General features: G+C 43.1%; 1 long non-coding RNA gene across 1 annotated transcript; it reads right to left on the bottom strand.

Annotated features, from left to right (window-relative positions):
- Positions 1-862: 862 nt before the first annotated feature.
- Positions 863-7,599, bottom strand: LOC120411588. Its single transcript, XR_005604011.1, has 3 exons — positions 7,350-7,599; positions 3,198-3,410; positions 863-1,016 (listed from the first exon to the last, which is right to left on the bottom strand). It is a non-coding gene; the product is annotated as an uncharacterized LOC120411588 (long non-coding RNA).
- Between the last annotated feature and the right edge of the window lie 15,279 nt (positions 7,600-22,878).

The following is a 22,878-nucleotide window of genomic DNA, read 5'->3' as shown; positions in this document are numbered from 1 at the left end:
TGATTGAGGGACTGTCCACGTGGGGGCTTTTGCTTTTAGGGCCACTCTTTTACAATGTATCTTACTGAAAGATTATTGTTAGAATGGAGCTTTGCAAGTGGATTGTGTTTGCCCTTTCTCCACAAGTATCCATGCCATAAAATAGTCCTGCCGTAAGTGGCTTCTGTCTGGTAAACCACTTGTAGCAATTCTGCATATGAGAAATAGCTTAAATCCTATTTAGTGAAACAAAATACAGTAAGTACAAAGTACCATCATTGTTGCTGGATTAAAACAAAATTTCAATTTTAAAGATCATTTGCAAGTATGAAGATTTGCAGGGTTTCTGCAGGACATGAGAAAGGTGGAACCTTGTTGGAATGGACAGAATACTCCAGGTTTCTAAACACAGTCCACAATACCTCATGCTAACATCTAGAGACTTTTAAAATCATGACACAAGCAGTTGGATTGCTAGGTTCAGCTGTCCCCAGGTGTGGTGGCACAATTCAGTGGTGCAGCTTTGGTATTTAGGATTTTGATTCTAAAACTGCCCACAATTCTCTTTGCACCTCTAGTCTGCTTTACTGAATCTGTTTCCTGTGATAAAGCATCTTGACAATCTACAATCTCAGTAATGAAGAGGAAACTCCACAGTTGTCAGGAAGAGGGAGTAGACTGGCTGAAGGTGTGTGGAGCTCCTACCTTTGATGGTGGCAAACTGAACTATTGCAAGTGTCCTTTCTCCATGAAATTGAAGCAGTTGTGCAGCCTCCATTCTTTGAAGTTTTCAAGACCTAACCAGATGAAGCCCCGAGCAGCCTGATCTGAACTCATTGCAAACTTATCTTGGCTACTGAGGACTAGTACACAAACTTTTCTTTAAACAGTTTATTCAGGTTTCAGCAGTGCATTAAAAACCATGTATATCACTTCAGGAGGAAGCTCCAATGCTTCAGATCCAGATCACATTCTTGAGTCTTGGAAGAAGTCAGCCAAAGAGAGTAAACTCCTGCCAGTATCTGCAGATCTGCTTGCTGAGAAATAAGCACAGAAATTCAGACAAGTAACATATCCCCCTCCATTAGCTCTACTTAAAGCTCCAAGCACAGCCAAGCTTACCATGATAGGACATGCACTGTTCCTCTTCACACCCACCAAGACTGGGCTGCATCTGTCTCTAAGCACTGACCATGTCTGTCCCCTCCTTTAGTTCAGACAAAGCCTAAATTAAACAGGCAAATGCCTCTGTTTATCACATATCTGTGCTGATCTCTGCTGAAGAGAGTCATAATAAAGTATATCCCACAGAAGACACTGGCTGAACTTCCCTTTTGAAGTGAAGAATAACATCTGCGCAAACGATGTATCATATGGATGGAATCTATGCTTGCTTGTAGTAAAGTATGCCACCAAATATCTGAATGAATTAATTATTATTTTTGAATGAGACACAAACCCCATGTGTCACTGCCAAAATGTGTTCTCTGAGTGTTAAATCCAGCTCACACAGAAGTTGCTAGATATGTCTAACTCAGATGGTACTGTTCATTTTCAGTTCCAAGGCTACTCAGCCATTTTTGCCAGGAACACTTGGACATACCTATTTCAGGCTGCTTAAGAAAAATGTGTGCTTGTCATTCTGAAATTCAAGCTTCATGAACATCTGTGCCTTTAACTGATAAAGGAAATGTTGCAGAAGTAGGTCTGAAGAAGTAAAACTGCAGATTAAGATCCACAAAATGTTCTAGGGAAGTCCTCCTAAGGGAAAACATCTCAAATATTCCTTGACTCTCCCCCTCAAAATCTACATGATGCTGCTGCTTGTGATGTGGTGCATGCTCTATTTCATTCTTGTAAAATTATCATCTTAAGGCAACCCTGCCATAGTGAAGTGATGATGAAAACATAACAGCTGCTTATGTTTTCAGAGGGCCTACAGAAGTACAACTTATCTGAGTAATCAAAAGTAATCTCTGATACACACACCTTGAATAGTTGTGAGAATCTTGCATACTTAGTTTTGAACTGTGACATCTTCCCCAGCCTTACCTTTACTCCAGCCTTACACCTGCACATTTTTTTGTTGTTGCTGTTGGCACAGGAGATGTATAAGTTCTGTATTGACCTTTTAAACCCTCTCACTGTATATCTTTTACTTCCATTGGCAAAGAAAACAGCTGCTCTCTCAATGTCAACTGTTTGCACCAAGTTTATCATACTGAAGTGTGTAATTATACTTTTTCATTCAGGACATACGTGAGCCGCCACTTAGCCTTGGAACATGTTGATACTATCTGTAAGGCAAGCCATTTCTCAGGAGTTATGAAATCAAATGGGGGATTTAATTGATGAATGATTGGTTGTCTCCATTTCTGGTTCCCAAGGAAGAAATAAAAAAAAAAAAAAACAACCTAGTTTTCCTTGGGATAAGTGTACATGAACTTAACAAGGCAATTGTGAATGAGAGCAATCTACCAGCATTTCCTCCCACTGTGGCAGTATTCTTGGGACTAGGAGGAAATTTAACTTCTTTGGATGTCTGAGCAATCACTTGCACGCAGCATGACTTACAAATAGGTGGGATCTTGCAAGTAATACAACACAGAATTCCACATCTTTGTCTCATAAAAGTCACATTAAATTATCAGCCTAGTGCTTTCCCAGCATATTGTCTCACTGATCTTGAAAGAGCCATCCTGGTGTTGGGGGAACAGTTATCTAGGTGATAATCAGTGCTGAGACCTCAGAGCAGCACAAAGAAATCTGAGAGCTACATAAACATTCAGCTGAAATTCCTTTACGCAGATAATTTTCCCTCCACTATTCTTCTGAACTCCAAAAGAAGCATAAGCCCTGACTCAGGCAACGCGGAGTGTTTGCTCTGGCACCCAAGCCAGCAGATGTGACTACTTGGCATCCTTTCCCGAGACTTGAACCTCATGGTATGTCTATGCCAAATGTATCCACATTATGCAAGAGTAATGGAAATTCGCCAGGCAGAGCAATGCTATGTTTTCCCAGATAAATGTTGCTCAGTTTAATTTTGAGGAACTGACTGATAAAAGCCTCAGTGATTACCTTGTTTGACTGTCTTCATTCTGTGAAATCCAGTACTTTTACTGGCACAGATAATATACAAAAAACATGAGGGAACAAGTGCGTTAGAGCAGCAAAAGAGGCCAAGCAAATCTCCTGGTGAAAGGTGAAGCACCCACCCAAAAAAAAGGTTTGCTGCTCCTTGGAAGATAAGCTGACTGCACAGAAAGACCACTAAGAATAGTCTCCCATCTGACATGGTTCAAGTGACTCAAGCTGCATGGTCACAGTGAGCTGTTCATTTCAGTTTTTTCTCTTCTCCAATTCCAGGCAAAGGTTTTTCCTCACCATGGAAAAATGCTGGGATGAAGGTCATTTGCCTTTGGCAGCGCCTGAAAGGTGAGACAGAAATGTAAAAATTCATGCTACACAATATCTGCAGAATATAAGGAAGGAGGAAATGAAACATAATTGAACAAAAATGTGCATAGGATTAGCCAACTGAACGACATGCATTAAAATAAAAAGTTACTTTGATTACCATCACCCTGCCCTTCATTTGAACCAACTACTATTTGCTTACAGCCATTGTACCACAGCAAGACTTTGTATTCCATATTTGCACACTTCTCATAAAAATATAGTCTTGTTTCTGCCTGTGGTCTCTGATCACACTCCTAAAAATGTAAGCATGATTTGTTACCTTCAACTGACAATGGCACTTGCCACAACCTCGCACAATAGTATTCAACATGCTCCGGACATACACAAACAGGGCAGCCCAGACCAAGCAAGGAGTCAGGGATATGTGCAGGTAGCTACAATTCAGTTCTGAAGTTGAGGAAGGTTGTAAATACCCCATGGAGCCTGTTTGAGGTGCAAAAAAGCTATTGTCACCCAACCACAGCCTGATAAAATACCAGGATCATGCAATGCCTTTTGTTGCAAGATCCTTCACTCTACAGGGGGAAATGCTATTGAAATTGGAGGAACACCTCAAGTAGCAGCAGGGGATGGCAGCTACACTATTAGTGCAATTGATTGCTTCAGCAAATAGCCAGAAGTAGCCATTACTTCCCAAGTTACTTCCACTGCAGTAATCAAGTTCTTGTTAACAAATTTCAACCATGAAGGAAATCCAAAGAAACTGGTTTCTAACCCTGGACTTCATCTTCAGAAGAACTGAGGATGAGACACAGTGAATCACAGGGCTCCTGCTACTTTTTATCCAGGGGCCAAAGGAAAATGGTACCATTTTCACAGCATTTTGAAAGGTTGTTTACTAACTGTTGGCCTAGAAGGAAAATCCTGGAAACCATTTACTGTAGATGTCTTACCTAACCACTGGTCTGACATGCAACAAGCCATATTTATCCTGTAGGGATAGGAGCGAGGTGCTAATGTTCTCCAAAGCTCCACATGAAGAAGAGATACTGCACAGTAGTGGCTGAGTGAATAGCTGACAGTGAATAACTTACTCAATTAAAAAGTCCTTTTCTTATCTGCAAACATTGTTGTGAGTTTCTCAGTTATTCCTTTGAAATTATTGTCTGAATTATTTGTTGTCCACAGCAATTCATTGCAAGACTAGTCAAAAGAATGCTGAAACTCGGAACAGTAGACAGAGAGCAGATATTTCTTTTCCTTGATTAGCTAAATGAGACATTTTGAATCAAGTCTCTGCTTCAATATTTAGACTTTTGAAATAGAAAATAGCCTTCTGAAAATACTGTGTGATATTTACTTAAATGCTACTGTTTCAATAGCTGGTAGCAAATTCATTCAATAGACTATCTGTGAAACTCAGCAGAAAAAACATGAATAACTAAACAAACTACTTAAATCATTTAAACACAGCATTATCTGAGGGTTAAATAATGTTTGCCTACTTGCAAACACAGATGTCAGTTTCCCACAGCAGACTGTACAGGACATACCTTCAAATTCACACTAAGAGACCGGTTTACAGATACAAGCTAACACTAGTTCTACTACTTCTTTCATAAAAATTTTTTTAAAAAAATAATAATTTTGAACAGAACAACTCCAGTTACCTCAATCATTTTGGCTTTGGAAACACAGAGCCCCAGCTACACATATAAACCAGAAATTGTGAAATATGCCTTGACCACACTCATCAGGAACAAAAGATCAGTGCTCCCAGCTTTCCTGATGGACTGAGTTGCTTGTTTACCCCCATATATGTTCCCCAGGAGAAAAAAAATCAATTGTGTCAAGCTACTAAGAATACTGTCAGCATGTAACAACAACTGAAAAATCTTCTGCATAATAAAAGAGTATTGAAAACACATGTACAGTCTTTGGCTGTTCTATATTGTTCGATGCTTCAGTTGGTGTATTAAAATGTATTTTGAGATGGTATTTTGGTTACCTTCAATCTCTACTTGACACAACTAATTTAAGAGAATTAAAGTATTTCATATACTAGTTGTTATTCTTCATGCTGAAGGGATGAACACATTCCACAGAAGGGAAATTATAGAGATACAAGTTACACTGGGTGACAGGGATATGGAGCTAGGCAACATTCATGTTTCATTTTCCTAATTGATTAGATTACAAACTTTCTCCTTAGTAAGAAGCGTATGGATAAAGTAGATGCAGACAGTCTTTGCTTTTTTACTGTAGTCCAACAGGATGCTTTGTAAGTTATTCTTACCAAGTGTCAAAATGAGTCTAAGTGACAGATTATGTATTTGCTTACCTACATTTAACACTGGCATTTCTCCATTCACTCACACTAGGGTAAATAAACTGAGGCTCTGGCTCCGTATTCCCCCTTGTTTGATCTCACTCTAGATCAGTGATGCCAAACCACCAGCACTGGCAAACAGAGATCTGGGCTGGCACCAATGACAATGAGCAAACAACACTTTCAAAACATGTTTGACGCCAGATAGCAAAGAGCACCCTCCCTACTTCAGGAGCTTGTTGCTAGAAAGGCTTTCAGCTCTGAATTCCACAAGTACCTCCTGCATGTGGCTGGAAGAGCCAACACATCAGTCTTTTTCTAAAGCCCCCAAAAAAGAAATCTATTCTAGTTATCCCAAACAGTGACACATAGGTGGTTCCTCCTGATCCAGTTGATGCAAAACTGTGTTTAAGCATGAGCAAACTTAGCTCAGTAAGACACAAGAAGCACACCTGAACCAGCTAAAATTTTCAGGTCAACCATCATTTCAAATCTTTCAGCTTTTAATAGGAAGGCATCTTCAGGAGGACACAAGAAGACAAAAGCAGGGTGCAGCAAAACAAAAGCACACCAAGGCTAGGCAGGGCAAGTGTGAGAAAAGGAGAGAGAAAATGACGGTATATGCTCTCACTAAGCTGCTGCCACTTGGCTATTGGTGGCACCTATTTGATTTATTTTTAGGTTTATTATTAGATTTATTATTGGATTTAGATTGGATATTAGGAAAAAATTCCTCGCTGAAAGGGTTGTCAAGCATTGGAACAGGCTGCCCAGGGAACTAGTGGAGTTCCCATCCCTGGAGGAATTGTAAAGACGTGTAGATGTGGCACTTGGGGACAAGGTCTAGTGGTGGACTCTGCAGTGCTGTGTTAATTGTTGGACTTGATGATCTTAAAGTCCTTTCCAACCTAAACGAGTCTATGACTCTATCCCACTCTCATGCCATGTGGCACTCCAGCCTGGCAGAATAAGAAGGCCAGGGCAGACCCTCCCTCTAGTGCCTGATGCACCTGTACAATGCGCCTGATGCTCCTGGAGGCATCAGTCCAGTCTGGCTCGCCTGCTGGGGCTTGGGCTCTCACTGAGTGCTGCCACGGGCTGCTTTACATCTCCGGGAACAGGGACGGCCAAGTCGTTTCCTCTTAAATTACACAAATCCCCACTCCCCACCCAAGGGGCTTCAAGAGGTTGTGGGGGCCGAGAGCAACAGGGCACTGGATTATCCGCAGGGCTAAAACACGAGGTGGTTCTCTGGGCTGGGAGGTGGCGGCGTTCGCTCATCCCTATTGGCACCCACACCCGAGCCCGCACCACACCCAAATCTCTGCCCACAGCCACACGGACACAACCACCTCCAGCGGAGCCTGCGCCCACGGCCTCCCCACGGCGGCCCCGGCCCGGCCGGGCCCCGCTGCCCGCTGCCCGCCCGGCCGCGCCGCGCCGTCCCCACTAGAGGGCGTCACGACCCCGCGTTCGGGCAGGCGGGCCCGGCCCCGCCGCCGCCCTGCCCCGGCCGCTCCCTGGGCAGCGCGGCCCTGAGGGCACCGCCACCGGCCCGGGCCCCGCACCGCGCTCCGAAACCCTCCCGCACCGCCTGCCGCCTCCCCCCCGTCCCGACCGGGGGTCCGTCCCTGCGCAGAGGCAGAACCGGGGCCGTACGGAGCGGGGCTGCTCGCACTGCAAGGGCGGAGTTGGTCACTGCGTTGGTCACCGTGTGCTCCTCCCGCCGCCGCAGTTCGGGCTGTGCAGAGAGGTGCCTTCCTGTTGAACTTGATTCCCAGATTGACAAGAGTTTGGTGGCTGGGAGGTGACCGCCGCTTCCCTTGAGGGAACTCCTATATCAAAGAGGTTTCTGTGTAGTAGCCCACCCTCTGCTATTTGGGCAGCGCTGTCATCTTAACTGTATGGCAGCTAGTGACTAGTTGGGGGGAGGGGGTACTGCTGGAAAAAAACAGTATAAGTGTGGATAATCTGAGCTGAGCCTTTCAAAGTTCACACCCCATGAAGCTGCAGAGCAGAGCCAGGCGGATGGGAGAGGGATGTTTCATAAGAATCAACTGGCTGTTGCAGAGGAAGACCGGGGAAAAGTGGTCCCCTCAAGACAAATGTCATTGCCAGACCATATTGGTAAGATCGCAAGTTACAAATACAACTGAAGCCAGAGAATTTACCAAAAAAAAAAAAAAAAAGACAGAAAACAGATGCAAAACAGCAACAAGATGCCAGAATAAAATTAATCTTAGGCCAGCGCTGAAACACACGGCAATCCCTTGCCATTCAGAATGATTTAAATGGATGGAAAAGGGATTAAGGTCTAATCCAGCAGTTGCTCTGTTTGAATTAATCTCATAGGAGTCAGTCAGGATATGTATCTTTAGGGAGGGGAGAAAAAGAAAGAAAGCAAGAAATTGCCGGATCAGGCCCTCTATATAATCTGAGGAGACTTGAAATAGTTCCTTGTGCCACACTCATTTTAAAAGCTGCTTATATGATCCAAACTCTCACAGATATTTCAACTAGAAAAGGTGACATTGCTAAATATGCTGTTCTTTCTGCAATACTGAACCCCAAGTCTCCCTGCCAGTTGTTGGCGGCAGGAGAGGCAGTAGCCATTTCACTCACACTGGCTGGGGCCCTCTCCATCACTGCAGCACTTTCCTTGGCTGTGATCTTGCTTTCAAATGCCACTGATTTTCTGGGACAGTCCCAACTGTGAGGAAACTGTCCCACTGAGTCTTGGGTTTCCTGAGAGCCTGCATGATTAAAAAGATTCTTCTTCCTTTTGAACTCAAAACGTTTTCCAGAGCTGCCTTCTCTTCGCTGCGCAGCGCTATCAATCTGAGGCAGGGCACTGAAATATCTACACCAGCACTGCCAAAAACAGCCTTGCATATTTCCAAGCGGTTATGCAGCCTTTAGTAAATCACCTAAGCGTGAGCAAACTGTGCTTCAGGCAGTGCAGAAAAAGACAAATCCAAATGCTGGGGACGAGGAGTATCCAGGGAGGCTTGTGAAGATGCACTGGAAGGGAAGAAAAAATATTAAGTGCTAGACCCAATCCCACATTATCAGCAAATTTTTTCCTGCATATGTGGGTACATATGTGAGTGTCCTGTACATGTACAGGTGGATGTATCTGAGGCAGGAACCAGCTTGAAGAAAAGGGAATCCTATAACCCCCAGACCAGTGTGCTCCAGTCCAAGAACTAGTGTACTGGTTTTAGCAGTTATGACTATGAACAGTGCTGGGTTTATAGTTCTCCAGCAGTCCTCAGCATCTCCAGAGGGACCAGCAGTTCCTTTCAGAACTGAGATCCCTCTCAATGACATTGGCGTATTTTAAAAAAATCCAGACTATCATGGCATCAAATAGACCTGAGTTTAGTCCTTCTTTTTGCAAGTAACAAAAAGTAACACATTTAGCAAGTAAGAAAGACCCTTTGTGGTGTCCCACCCTTAAGGGGAAGGGAGCACCCAAAATTCACAAATGCTTATGGTCAAAAAGGAGCAACAAAAGTCAGAGGGTCCACAAAAGAAACTTACAGAGTTTTATTAGTAAATTATAAACCTGGCATGGAAAATGGTATAAATTAGTCCCTTCTAGCATAAGCCCATGGTGGTGGATGCTTCTTACCTATATCTTGGTAAAAAATACTATAGACCGCAAACTCTAAGAGAAGGGAGCCTTTTGAGGAGTCAGAACATTTCCAATTACAGTACTTACCTGCTTGTTGGGAACTGAGGGAAGGGAGGGAATGGAATCACTCAGGGGGAAAAATATTACAAGATGAGGATAGGACTAGTGAGTCTTTCCTTCGCATGTCAAAAGCAAATCAACAAATACATGTTCCTGCCTTTGTGGAGATAGAGATGAATGCTGAATGACAAAGCCACCTTTTCAAAGACTTTTAGCCCAGATAACATGAATGAAAAATTTCCATTGTTCCCAAAAGTAAATACTTAAACTGAGCGGGGCGTATGCAACTGACCTGGGCATATGCAACACACCCACCAACAGTACAGTGCAGGTAGGAGTTGGGATCTTGGGATGCATTCAACCAGTGATGAGAAGTGAGTACACTGGTAATGCCACTTTGCAGGCAACAACAGTCACAGCTGGGAATCCCAGACTTCCAGCACCAGCCAAACACTGAGGCCTGAGTTTGCTCTTCAGTGCTGTTTTGAGCATAAAAAACCACCTACCTTCAAACATCACTGTCTGCATTCTCATTTTTCCAGGAAAATGTTGGCAATTATATTACCCTACCAATATCAATTGTGCATTTGTGTCTGTTTCTGTACCGCTTGTGCACTGGAAATGTGTTTTGGCTTTAGTTCAAATCCACTTCAGTGCCCCCAAAGAGATCTTCATTGTTCTAAAGGCTTGCTGAGGTTGTTTCCAGTTTATACACAACTGTTTCTAAACCCTGGGACCTATGCTTTTGGTTGTCTATCAGGAAAGAGTGGCAGAGATTAAAGAAGTGCATGCCTTTGGCTGCATACTTTAAAATAAAACAGCCGTGGTTTTCAGGAACCTCTTTTAAGGTGTAATAAATCCGACTTTCTAAATGCCCAAGGCTGTGTTTATCTAGAAGTATCTTGGGGGAGATTGCTATGTCTATTAATCTGTTTTCCTGTTTCCTTACCTCAGGGCTTAAAGGCTGCATAAACCAACCAGCTAGAAGGCTGTAAGGAAAAGTCTCCACAGACAAGTAACTCCCTCTGCTTTCTGTTCTTAAGCAGCACACTCCTGGTGCAGGGGAGTCATTAGACATTCTTATAAAGCAGGAGCAGTAGATGAGGGTGATATGGTAGGGACAAACCAGCATGACCTCTGTCTTAGAAGAAACCTCAAACCTCTTCAGGACCTTTAAAAGAGTTAACAAAACAGTGGATAAAGGAAAACCATTGTCTGTATTTTATTTAGACCTTCAAAAGGCTTTTGATAAAGTTCCCGAGAAGAGGCTATAAAGGAAACTTAGTAGCCACGAGGTGAGAGGTAAAGTCCTGCATGGATAGGGGGAGAAAAAAGCCCACAGCTGAGAGAACGGAAACAAAGAGGAGGAACAAATGGTCCATCTCAGCATGGAAAGGGCTTCCATGTAGGATGCCCCAGAGATTAAAAATATGACATGTGCCTGGGATATTAATGATTTGAAGACCACAGTGAAAAGCAAAGGTGACAAAGCTTGTGTCATGAGAAATTGCAGAGGATGAAAAAATTAAGAAAACTGAGATAGTGGATGAAATTAAACACACACAGGAAAAGAACATTTTGTAAAGAACACTACAAACTACTTATGTGTGTGGGTAGGTTTTGAATTTCTTTTAAATATCCCCAAATACATCACAGAATCACAGAATCATGGAATCACCAGGTTGGAAGAGACCTTCAAGATCACCAAGTCCAACCCATGCCCTAACACCACCTCAACTAAACCATGGTACCAAGTGCCACATCCAGTCTTTTTTTAAACACATCCAGGGATGGTGACTCTACCACCTCCCTGGGCAGATGATTCCAGAACTTTATCACTCTTTCAGTGAAAAACTTTTTTCCTAACATCCAACCTAAATTTCACTTGGCACAGCTTAAGACTGTGTCCTCTTGTTCTGTCAGTTGTTGCCTGGAAAAAGAGACTGACCCCCACCTGACTACAACCACCTTTCAGGCACCTGTACAGTCAACTCAAGGAAACTGACTCCTGACCATGCAGTGGTGGTTGAGAAAGCATAAGTCTTTTTCAAAAACGTATGAAAAAGTTTTTTTTAAAAAGCCAATAAAGAAAAGATTGCAATCCTGTGATTTCGTATTAGGAGATGGCATGACCTGTTTTTGCCTTGGCCATCACGTTCAAGGTCAGCCCACCCTGCTCAAAGGAGAAACAACGAAAGGAGCTGCCGAAAGGTCTGACAAGGCTGGGTTTCTTCTGGCTCTGCTCCTTATGCTTAGGTTCTCTGGAGCCTGGAAATCAGAGACTCCAGGCAAATCTTTTCTGAGAGAAAGGTAGCCAGGGCAGCCCTCTTGCATGTGGATTAGCTGTTGTTTAGGAAAGATTAGCTTATAACGCAGTGTTTCCTGTCAGCAGGCCACTAAAAGCTACCTGGTTTTATTAAACTTCTGTAAAATTAGTGTATCTGAGATACTTTTGCTTTCAAACTGGTTAGAAATGACTGACTAGTTCAAAGGCCACAGTGAAAGCAGAAAGGCAGACACACCTGTGTGAGGAGAGCCATTTCAAAGCTGACATGAAGAAAACAGCACTAAAAGTTCATTAAAAACAGACAGAAAAGCAAAAGAAGTAAACTATGCCTGAAATGCAACACACATGGCTATATTAGTACAATATATATCACATAAATTTAATAAATATCTCTCTTGTACCAAGAAGGCCGTGTAGAATCTCTGTCTTTCCATGTTACACAATAAAAGCTTCGGCACATATTTAAACTAGAGTAGTGAAATATCTTTTATTGCACTGTAATTTGGTTTATTGGGCTTTGACAGCTATGGTTATTAAGAATTGACACTTAAAAATCAATATTTATTTGGGGGTGACATTTATCACAGTTCAGAGCTTTTGCTCAATCACAGGTTTTTGGTTACTTTTAACAAAAGGCAAAGAAGCTGCACTCTACATTTGAGAAGGTAGGATCCATGGCCAAGAAGCATCCAAAAGGCTTACTCAGTAAAAATACACACTCCTACAAGAAAATATATGGTTTTAACCTCTGGGATTCAGTTCTGAGGAGAAATATGAGAAAGGGAGATGTAAAATTAGTTACTGTATTTAAAGGTAAAATTATAAGCTGCATGAAACCTGTTGTGGGACAGATAACAACCACTTAGGTATAGCATAACAACTGACAGAGAACAGGAGAAGGTCTCATGGCTAAGCACTGAAGAATAAGGGTCATCTCAATTCACTTCAGCTATCTAAAAGCTTGGTATTGAAATGAAAAGCTTGGCGTTGGTAGTGAAAGGAGGCAAACCCATATCCAAGAGACCATTCTCTGGAGGCGCCTATGAATCCTATGTTTCCTGTATAATCCCCCCTATCTATTGATTCAAAGACAGTTATAACCTTCTCTGAAGCAGGGTATCTTTTAAAAGGTACCTGTGCTTTTTCTGTCTGGGATGGAGTTGACTTTCTTCATAGCAGTCCCAATGGTGCTGTGCTTCGGGTTTGTGTCTAAAACAGTGTTCACAGTACACTAATGTTTAAGCTGTTGCTGAACAGTGCCTGCACAGCATCAAGGATTTCTCTTTTTTCCACTCTGTCCCCCTTCCTGGAACAAATAGGTAAGAGGTGAACAAGCAGTTGGGAGGGGACGTGGTCATGATAGCTGACCTGAACTGGCTAAAGGGGTGCTGCACACCATGTACTGTCATGCTCAGCAATGAAAATGGGGATAGAAAAAGAGCAAGGAGCTTTTTGGCTTCCAAAGTGTCCAGTGCTTGGAGACTGACTATTCTGCTTGTGGGGCATAGTGACTGTTTGTGCACAGTTTTCCTTTTCTCTTTTCTTCACCAATTAAACAAGCTTTCTCAGTTTTGCTTTTCCTCTTCTGTCCCCCATCCTGCTGTGGGGGCAAGGGTGAGTAAGCAGCTGTGTGGGAACTTGGCTGCTGGACAGGATCAGTCCACCACAATAGCAATTATCCTGTGTTCCTAAATGAACTGTCTGCACATATGAAGGGCAAAACAAGACAAATGTAAGTATTGTAAAATAGGGATAAAATAACACCAAAATGGATACTTTTGAATAAATCATAGAGAAATGGGGGCTGGATTACCCTTATTGGGTGGAGATTTCTGCAGAGCACCTCGATAATATTTTGTGGATTCTAACAATCTCTCAGATGATGGTTTGCCTGTCCATCCCATATGCATAAAACAGATTCCTGTCCAAAGTTATATCTATGAAGCAGTATTTAATGTGCTCCTGAACAATCTGGGTCCTGTGCCTGTGGCAATATCACAGGAAATGCCAACACACAGCACATAAAATTTCAGCTTTCCACAAAGCAAGAAAATAAATGCTATTCCTTTATGCTATAATATGATGCCTCATGCAGTTTTCTTCTGGGTTTATATTTGGTTTCCTGAAGTTTTTGAAGCAGGAGCATACACTAACCTGGTCCATAGGGCCATGACACTTAAGGGGATCAGTGTAGTGAGGGAGACTGATATCTCAGCTTTGATCTGCCATGTGGCCACAAGTAAGCCACCTCATCTCTCTGTATTTTGTTTTCCTTCACCTGTCTGGATTTTTTATTTCAATGTAATCCCTTTAGAGAGAAACTGTCTCGGGCTTTTTAGGCACAATGGCAGAGATGGCTGACCTCTCTGATGTATTAGGAAGTGCATGGCGGCTGACACACACACACACAGTCAGTGTACTGCAGTGAGCTATGGTGGCTGGAGATCTAAGAGCTGTTGACCTCCCCATGGTCCTCCCTCTCCATGGCGAGAGGAGTCTGACTGCGTACACTGGGGTTCCATGGCAAACCACCAAGGTTTGCCTCCACAGATGCTCCTGGTTTTACTTTCTCCTACAGTCTCCGATTAGGATTACCTTCACACTGTCACAGTCTTGTTACTACTGAATTTTTCACAAGCCCTGTAAGCCTCAGGAAAGGCAAGCTGGCAACCATGGGCCTGCTAGGGAGCTCTCAGCCCCATCAGGTGTACTGCATAATTGTAGCTGGTAATGGGGATGACTGTCAAGCACACTTTCCATTTCTGCAGTGGGAGCTTCTGGAGCAAAGTCTGGAGACAAACAGGGAGGAGGCTCTAGGGACTGGCAAGCTGCTCTTAGCAGAAGTCTCTTAAATAAAGGTTAAAAATAGCTTCTGTTGATTTCAGACCAAAAGTCCTGAGAGCAGAGGGAAGAGGAAGAGGAGGATTCCAGCCCCGGGAGCAGCCAAACAAAGCAGCATGTCCCTGGCACAGGAGGAGCGGAGGACATGCCTTCTGCAGGGATTATGCAGAGCTGCTGGAAGTGAAGCCTGAAAACCGGCAGAACGGAAGCTTGGAAACCGAGCCCTGGGCTGAAGCGGGTAATTTACCTTATTTGAAATAAAAACAGCTTAAGTTGAAGCCAGCCGGAAATTCAGCTGACTTGAAGCTGCAAGCAAAATTAGCATAACACTCTGCAGGTTGAAACATGGGGGAAGCAGACTGAGGGATTGAGCCTTGACGTCTGGCAGTGTAAGGAAGCTGCTACTGCTTCTGCAGTGCTATTCAAAATTATCCCTTAAAGCTAAAATCATTGCAAGACCAAGCTAGAAGACCATAATAGTGCCTGTTGGCCTTAACCGCAACAAGCAAAAAAAGACAACTGCAGTGGAATCATCATTAAAAGGAAAAAGAGTATGACTAGCCCCCCCAGACTGGCAGAGCATGGTAAGTACAACTGACAGACTGAAACATCTCAGCCAGGAGTCTGTCAGTGTAAATCAGCGTAGCTATGGCACTGACGTCCATGGTGAAGCTGGGCCAGTTCATTCCCTTAAGAATCCAGATCGTGAATCTAAGTAGGTGTAGCCTGTGTCCTGCAAAGTGCTCTGGGCCGGGTGGGGGTTGAGGGATGAGAGGGTGACGATTCACCGTATCATGCTGAAAGACCCAAGGTAGCTTTCATGACTTAGATCCAGCAATCTAATCCTAGAAGCCTTCTAATCATAGTGGTCGCCAGACAGGCTAACTCAGCCAAGCAAGCTAATGTATCCTGCTACTGCTGTTAGACTTACTCCAGTCCCCAAGCTAATTCCTGTAGAGCTAGCTTGTAGAGTTAGCCTGTATAATTCAACACTACCCTGCACTGGCAAGCCCTTTAGGAGTGTGGCTGCGTGTGTGCAAGCAAAAGAGCACAGTTGAGTGATGCTGTACTCTCAGACTTGTGTATATCTGGGAATTTTATTTGCCCATGTACTGATGACCAAAGATTCAGTTCTTTTCCTGATGTTCACAAACCAGCTCCTATGTCAGTGACTTAATTTGAATGACATAGTGATTAATGTAGCCAGCTATAAAAGGGCACCAACAATTCTGCTTCTTAGTGCTCTCCCTGAACTTACACCTGAACCTGAACAGCAGCAACAATGGTAACTCCTTCTTCATATTTGAAAGCAGTGCCTTCTCAAGTATGGGAATTTCGCGCCACTTTTCCAGGATGCAAAGCAATGCCATTGCATGCAGAGTAAGATAGTGTTGTGTCTGAACCTCATCATATTCTTACTGCAAGGTAATATTTTTGCAATACCTGGAGTGGATTTTCTAGACTACAAATACTACAGGAGTCTTACAGAAAGAATTGCTTCAAAAGGGATCCACAATATTTTCATACAGAACATGCAGAGTAGTCACTGTGTCATTAGCATGCCATCTACCACCATTTTATTGAGTTCATCTAAGTTTTGTTACAATATCCCAGTGTCTCGGGATCTCTGCTGCGTTTAAAGGAACAAGAAGTTGGGTGGAACGTGTGATCAGAGAGTTCACCAGTGTTTGCAGTGAAGCATAAACATGAATGAGCCTAGACATGCTTGGAAGCCCAAGAAAGTATTAATAAAACTTCCTCAGTGTTTTTAATGAAGGTGTTTGGAGCAGCAAGATCCCAGAAGTTGTTTCCAACTTGCGGAATATGCACACATCTAGCTGAAGAGACAGCAAATGCACATTTTCTAAGGAGGCATTTCTATGTGATTATCTTCTGCCTATAAAAAAACAGGTCCTAGCTGAAGTTTTGAGATGAACCAACTTCTGTGTATCATGGATTCCACACACATAAAAGGAGCAAAAAATACACAGTGGGCTTTTTTTAAAATCTGTTTTTCCAGAAAGAAATACTGTTGTAGACATAAAACTTTTCCCAGGCTTGCCCTGGGCACTCCTTGAAATATGCTGTATGGACAATAGTCACTCAGAATTCTAGCTGTCTCTAGGAAATATTCATCCTGCCTCTTCTTGGCAAGCTGGGTTTCCTGTCCAGCCCCACAGGATTTATTGTCTCATTGTGGTGGAAAAAAATTGAGGCTAGTGACCAACCATATATGGGTATGGAAAAACCAAGATGAGCTAGAAGGGAAAAAAAAAAGAAAAGTGGGTGTAATTACAAGTCAATTAAATACAAATCATTATAGGGATAAGAGGAAAGGAGCAGCATGCAGAAACCTGCAAGAAATACAGGTGTTCTCTGACTTTCTCCCTCCACCCCTGTGGATTAGCAGGGCTGAGGAGCAGGGCCCATACTGGCACCGTGACCTATCGTAACATCATCTGGGTGGGATTTGCAGCCATTGATGAGTCCAAAGTAGATTAACAATGCAGCAGCACCATTAAAGAAAGCAGTGGCAGGAGGCTGAGAGGCTGAGATCTTTTGGCCTGGTTGGTTTTTCTTCCATTAGTGCCTAGTAACATGTAACTCTTTATGAGGGCATAAAATTGCTCTTTACTAATGTTTTTCTCATTCAAAGGTCAGCAAAGCCACAGTGAAAGTTAAAGAGGAGGAGTGCACCACTCACCAGGACTGCTGAAAGCAACCAGCCAGTTTTGGAGAAGAGGGACGTAATCTCATAATGGACAACTTGTGCTGGTTGTCACCACCACAGGCTGTGAGAATGTGTGGCAGACAGGGTGGCAGCTGAGGGGCTGCTTTTGCCACCATGCAGATTTACCCAGCTCATGCAAGGCTGGTAAAAGCCACAAGCCATTCTTTATTCAGAATGGAGTACAGGCCAAAAAAATGACAGGCCAGAGTCAAAGCAAAGCAGGCCAAGGTAGCTGAGTCCCATCAGGAGTGGAAAATGGCTGTGACTCATTTAAAAGAGTCAAAAACCGAAAGAGTGCTTTTTTCAGAAGAACCGTTCCAGTTCTGACTCAAAGGCACAGGCAGCATAAAGCAGCGTGGATCCACAGATGGTTCACACCAAATCAGCTGCTGGCCAGTGTGTTAAAAAAAACCCTTAAATTGTCAGTTAGTCTGTGCTTCATTATTTGCTTCTTACCCATGTCTAGTGAATCTATACCAGCTCTGATAGGCGACAGTGCCATTGAGAATCTGCTGATTCAAATCCCGCCCTCCTCAGCAGAAAGCCAGTGGGAGGAAGGAAGAAAGAAACCCAACTCGACATTCTATTTTTCCCCCTTCAAATAAACCCTAAATTGCTTCTTTAATGCACTGGAGGTTTTGAGCGGGGTAGGAAGCTCTGATACAGAATGGGGCTACAATTTTGTTAAAGACAAGCTCTGCAGCAAGCCTGTGAACTCCAATAAATTTGTAACTCTGTTCCCAGTCAGAAACAGAACAATAGCCTCTCCTGTTTAATTGTGGATTGCAGCAAGTGGTTTCATGCTCAAACCCTCTTGTAATGTAGTCCTCTCCTTTTAATCATCAAAGGTGATCTCTGCCAAAGCAGCTGACAGTTGCATTTGATCAAGTGTAATAGGAACAGTCAGATCTTCCAGGATCCTTGTAGTTACCCATTTTCCATGTGTAATTCCAGTCTATTTCATACAAGTTTAATATGACAACTGTATTACAAAATTAGAGGGAGGATTTGGGGTGAGATGACTCACTGATTTTTTTTCTTTTTTATTAGAAAATATGATCTCAAAAACAAAAGCCATTTTCTATTCCCAGCCCTGCTACTGACCCCCTGTATGACCTTGAACAACCTTTGATGTCTAGATCCGTTCTTCCACTTTGCCTGTCATTGCTATTTAGAGACTGTGAGCTCAGTGGTGCAGTGACTGCCTGGTTTTGGGGTCCCAGCATAACAGCTACGACAGATGAGTGTGCAGTTAGAGTTGGTGACATCTGGGCTTTAGCACCACTAATATATATTAGTAGCTTTATAAATACTTGTATTTATCACAATATATACATGTGGTTGTATATGTACACATGCAAATGGTACAAGTGGTTTTAAATTTGAGAATGGGATAAGGAATCCCAATTTCAAAACCAAGAAAAAAGAGCCAACCTCCATCCTTCAATACAACTGCACTTCAAATAGATTTGCCAGCAGAACTTCTTTTGGACTTTGCCCTGTGGTTTTCACAGTTCAGTTTACATTGACCTTGGCAAAGCAAAGCAAAGCAAAATGTCTGCTATCTGGACCCACCAGTGATGCTCAGAAGTGTCCACTGCCCAGGTGTAGACCACATCCACTATGCAAAGATTCCATTCTTTGTTTTATTCCACCACAGGTCAGGAGGAGCATCAAATCCCTCTCACTTGTGTCAGATGTCAGCATTTGGGAAGGTGGTTGGTGGTGGGGAGGGGAGGACGGAAGACAGTCAAAATGAAAATGGTTTGGTTAATTAATTGCAAGCACTGCTTGAAGGACCAGCACGTATATTTAATCAGTTGCCTAGTAACAAACGGTGTATGATGTGAATGCTATCAGCCCGCAGCGTGAGCAAGGGATGGACCCTTTCTGTTTTTATCAGCTGCCAGCATGCATACTCTGGGCGTTGCATGCCCTTGTGCTCAGAAGGGCTGCTCTGCCACCTCACAAAAGCTGCGTGGTAGCAAGGGTCCCCCCCATTTTGGCTCTGCCATTCCTGCTCCTCCCCCAGACATCTCAGAGAGAAGACAGTCTCTTCTTACAGGGAGTGACCTTTTCAGTGGTGAAATCAAATGACAAGAAAAATTATCCAGATCTCCCCTCCCCTCCACCCACCTTTTTTCTTTATGAAGTTATCTACACTCTGGGAATAGAGCGCAGGCATTGCTGCTGCTCACGTTCTGTTACTGACACCAGTGTCACCATTAACAGTATATATCTTCCATAAAAACCTTGCAGAGAAAACCAGAAAATTATTGGCACTGGGACAGAGGCAGAATTAGTAAGAAAGTGGGTTTTTTTGTTGTTGGGGGGGTTTTTTGTGTCTTTTTTTTTCCAGTGACCTTAAAGAAAGAAGGGCAATAGATGGATAGATGCTGGATTATAGCACATAAAACCAGCCCAAGACAAACTGTACAGTTCTGTTTCCTGTAGGTGAAAAAATAACTCATGACCTGACAGGCAACTGAACATTGAGTACTCCTTTGGTGCTAGTTTTAGGAGGGAATTTGACAACAAGAATTTGCTTGTAGTTTTCCACCACCCGTATGCCATTATGTTAGCTGGGCCTGATAATGCAAGGACACAAAAAACGCTCACACCGCCTGCCCGTATTGCAAAAGAGAAATAAAAAGAGAACATCCATAAAATAAAAGCTCCCATTTATGTTTTAACATGCCATGACAATGTTTGTGTGTCCTTATCAGGGCTTTCTCTCCTCCCTCCCCCCTCTCCATTTGTAAATCCCATTGGATAAAAGACTACATCTTCCATAAAGAATTCCCACCAGAAACCTTTATAAATCCTCCATCAGTGAAATACTCTGCTGTCATGCTGAGCAGAAGCTAATCTAATTAAGACGGGATCTGCTAAATTTAATAGCCTGCTATGAATTTTTACGGACATCTGGTAACTGGAAGGTTGGAACGAGTCTGACACATCAAATACACATTGTCCAAATGACCAGTATCAGGCCAGTTATTTTCCCTTTCTCGGTCACTTGTAGCTGATGTAGGATGCAATCACCCCCTCAGGATACACACATGTGACTGCATCTGAAATTAATGGGGGTTAAGGTGCGTACACGTTGGAAAGCAGAGCTGGGCCCCCAGTGCTTCCTCTAATGTTGTTTTTTCCTGATTAATGAAGGATCAGGATATACCTGCATTATATGTCATTGTTTGCAAATACTGTAAATGACATAGCAGGAGCTGGAGTATCTGTTAGCACATGTGTCTTCAGTATCTGCAAGTTATGAACGCAAACCTGACTGGCAGCTTTCCTCAGTCAAAGCCCTATATGACATCCTCTGGCTAAGCACAGTATTTCCAGTGGGGAGCAGAGGACCTCCACAATTTTAATCATCTCTTCCTGACCTAACAGTAAGCTGTTAGCAGGAGAAGGCAGGGGATGGATGGTTGGGTTAATGGGGCTTTTATCCCTTAAGCTTCTAGTATGAAAATGAGTTGAAAGTTTCCAGTGATCCCCAGAAATGGTGACTTGAGCTGTTACAAGGCTGGTCCCATCCCATGGGCCATTACTTTAAGAAAGGAGCACATTTACAGAAGCCCAGGTCTTTGTCCCTGTCTTCACAGAATGCAGTCTGAGAATGGCACATTAATGAGCTCCTGGCACTCTTGTAGTTTACTAACTTCAACAGGAAATATTACGAACATTATTTCCACCTGGCAGATTCCATGGGTGTCCAGCTCTCCCAGGTCTCACTCTGAGCTTCCTGTAATAAAACCACAAATACACACACACATACATAGTTTACATTCATAGTTATGTAATTTTCAGACAGGGCATACATCACACAAGGCACAATGCCCAATTTTTCAGATATAAGAGTTTGCACTTTAAGACATGTATTTCCTTATTTGCTGTCTTGGTAAAGAAACCACTTTTCTTAGACTCCCCTTAGCCCCACACCCATAATAAATGGTTCAAGTAAATTCAGCAACACAGTGGGAGTTGAGTCAACCTGATGTGATGAGTTGGCACTTGAAAATTTAATCTCTTTACCATACACCAGCCTTAAATCTGTGTAGTGTGACTTTGAAATACATGCCAAAGAGCAGGGAAGTTACAATGCTGGTTTACAGATTATTTAGGTGCTGGCTTCATGAAATGGGAACAAACTCATACGGTGCCAAGTGGAGAACACTGGGCTCCATATAAATAAAAAAAACCCCACTGAAGTAATATACATGTTGGTTTAGTTAAGTTGGAGCATCTGTAGTGAGAAGGGACAGGAAATCCAGCTGAAGGGATTGGGTTTGCCACTGGTACAGCACTGTACACACTGTGCAATGGTCAGTGCCAATTGGTGTCATGCCTGGGGTGCTGTGGTGATTTACTCTTGGCAGAACTTTTGCAATCAGCTCCCTGTCTCCCCCACGGCAAGGTGGGCACTGCTGCACTGTCTGAGGAAAGCAACAGAACAGCAGGTCTCCCTCCCCACCTGCTTCCCAGTGTTGTAAGAGTTGGGGGACCTCACAGCCACAAATATGCTAGCCATGCCCTAGTCTCCCTTCATCCCATTGTACAGCACTGCTTCCTTCCAGATGTGGACCTCTGCACTCACAGAAGAACAACTTTACTGTCCACAGTTAGGACATTTCATATGTTCTTGGCAAGTCACAATCTTGACCTGCTATGGATTAACTATCTGAATGAACAGGAACAGATATAGTCTGCAGAAGGATGTCTATGCCTTGGTTGGAGTGACACTGAATCAATTGTGTGGACTGGGTTAATGTTGCTTATTCCTTCTAGGCAAAATGCAGAATTAATTTATAGTGGTGTAATGTGATTCCAGAAATGGAAGCCTATAATGGCTTTTGATTATCAATATCCATGTTTATTTTTCAGAAAGAAATGAGAACGTAAGAAAGACTGTTAAGGTGTTCAAATGTTGTTCATTTTGTTAATGGTAAATAAAATGAAATTTTAAGTAACATGATGAAAGCTAAAAAGTATGCATAGTTATTATAGTTGGAGTGAATTTATACACATTCTAAAAGCATCTGAAAGGACCTGAATAATATGAGAAGTAAAAGAGTCATGTCCATGGTGTGTAGTTTATTCTTTATCTCAAAATTTACAATAGATTATTATTATGTCCTTTTTCTGTGATAGAACATACAGTGAGCGGTTTCTTGCATTTAAAAAAAATACATTTGAATTAGCATTTATAGACATTTCCAGAAGTTTTTGTGTGTGCCTTTAAAAACAAAAGGAGTGTGGGCAGGAGGATGGAAGGAAGGAAGGAGGGAAGGCTGGAAGGTGGGCAGGCAGGAAGGCAGGCAGGAAGGCAGGCAAGGCAGGAAGGCAGGCAAGGCAGGAAGACAGGCAGGAAGGCAGGAAGGCAGGCAAGGAAGGCAGGCAAGGCGGGCAGGAAGGAAGGAAGGAAAGAAGGAAGGAAGGAAGGAAGGAAGGAAGGAAGGAAGGAAGGAAGGAAGGAAGGAAGGAAGGAAGGAAGGAAGGAAGGAAGGAAGGAAGGAAGGAAGGAAGGAAGGAAGGAAGGAAGGAAGGAAGGAAGGAAGGAAGGAAGGAAGGAAGGAAGGAAG

Source organism: Corvus cornix, chromosome 3 (assembly GCF_000738735.6).
Source record: "Corvus cornix cornix isolate S_Up_H32 chromosome 3, ASM73873v5, whole genome shotgun sequence".
Classification (NCBI taxonomy): Eukaryota; Metazoa; Chordata; class Aves; order Passeriformes; family Corvidae; genus Corvus; species Corvus cornix.
Note: the sequence above shows the minus strand (reverse complement) of the source record. Positions and strands in the feature narration are given on the sequence as shown.